Genomic DNA, 1,760 nt, shown 5'->3' on the forward strand with positions numbered 1-1,760 from the left:
ATATGGATGATATTTTTAGCCTATGAGCTAAAAAACCTCTTGGCCTGACAAGATAGGCCCATTTATTCAACAGTGGCACAAATATGGCAGAAATAACCAAACTAATTATGATATTCTCAAAGGAATACTCAATGAAATGGAGTCTATGACTAGCACAGTGAATGTGGTTGAGAACCTGTGGCTAGATAGACCATAGTGTCTAAAGAATAATATACTACTATTAATCTGTGAAATGGTCATAGTATTAAAATCATCTCCCTTTTAATTATTACACTGATATTTTGAAGGACAATAGTGACTAAATTCTTAGATACTCTGAATTATTAAAATATATAATTTGTACTTTTATTAAAAGATTATTGTAATTATATATTCCTCATCTAAGATAAACAGAAGCGGGAAAGAATGATATCACGGCTCATGACAAAGGGGCCTACAGTAGGAAAGCACATAGAAATGATAGCTGTGATATTAACTAGCCACCAACTAGGATTCTGAGAAAAGGTAATGAAGCCTTGTAAGATGGAAGATAGTGTATAAAAAGTGAGAAATGTGCACACCAGGACTAGAATTTTCTGGGTGGCTCTGGACTCAGGAGAGTTTCTGGGAGAAACATGAGAACTGTGTATATGTTGAACCATTTTCTTGTGTCCATACAATATGACAATCATGGTGATGCTGGAAATGACCAGGACTACAGAAAGCAAGACTTCTGGAAATACCCAAAATGCTATGTATAGTGATTCTACTATATTATCACGACCTGGAAAAGAGGAACAGAATGCATATTTTCTTTTTTGTGTAATATTTTTTGTCTTTCCCTTGGTGGATGAATACATAGGAAAAATCATATTCAACATCACGTGTAGGATCCAGCAGAGTGAAATGAAGAAACCCATGAGCCTTCGAATTTTGACTATGAGATCCTTCCAATAGGAATTTCAGGTGCTGATGGTGATAGCCTGGAAGACACTCACAAGACAGGTGGTGTAGGTAGACATACTCCTGCCAAGTCTAAGAATATATAAAATAATATTGCATCCAATATAATTGAAGAACTGATTCCATCCAAAAGCTCCTGTTATCTGTAGCATTCCTTTGGAGAAAATGATCAAAGAGTTGGCTGTAAACACATGTGTAAGAATCAAGTCTATGGTCTTTAACTTGCCTTCATTGTAGTAAAGGAGTAGATAGTGGAAAAGAAGAGAGAAGTTTCCCAGAATTCCAAATACACCCTGAAGTGAGAGCAGTATTCCTATTGCCAAGTTCCTGGACCCCATTTTGTCATCCATCACTTTTCTGTTTAAGTCATTTCAAAAACAAAACAAAACAAAACAAACAAACATGCTTCAATTAAACCTTTCATTGAACATTCCCAAACTTGAATATGTATGTGAGAGATTGCAAAACTATAGTCTGCAGCATAGCAAGACTGTTTCAGAGCAAAAAATTTTTATCATCATTAATAACTTTCAGTGAGTCTTTATATACTTCTGATATTAGCCATTTGTCAGGTGTAGCATTAGTGAAGATCTTTTCCCAATCTGTATATTGCCATTTGGTCCTATTGACAGTATCTTTTGTCTTACAGAAGCATTTTAGTTTTCAAATTAAATAACCCAAATAAATGGGGTATAGAGATAAACAGAAAATTCTTAACAAGAGGAATTGCAAATAGTTAAGATGCACCTAAAGAAATGTTCAATATCCTTAGTCATCAAGGAAATGCAAATTAAAATGACCCTGAGATTCCACCTTAC

The 1,760-nt window shown here is 34.7% G+C and overlaps 1 pseudogene; it reads right to left on the reverse strand.

The window, feature by feature from the left end:
* Window positions 1-203: 203 nt before the first annotated feature.
* LOC110284253 (vomeronasal type-1 receptor 4-like) lies at window positions 204-1,280 on the reverse strand (annotated as a pseudogene).
* Between the last annotated feature and the right edge of the window lie 480 nt (window positions 1,281-1,760).

The sequence above is a fragment of the Mus caroli genome, unplaced genomic scaffold (genome assembly GCF_978045245.1).
Source record: "Mus caroli unplaced genomic scaffold, Mus_caroli_1 scaffold_18, whole genome shotgun sequence".
NCBI classification, from domain to species: Eukaryota; Metazoa; Chordata; class Mammalia; order Rodentia; family Muridae; genus Mus; species Mus caroli.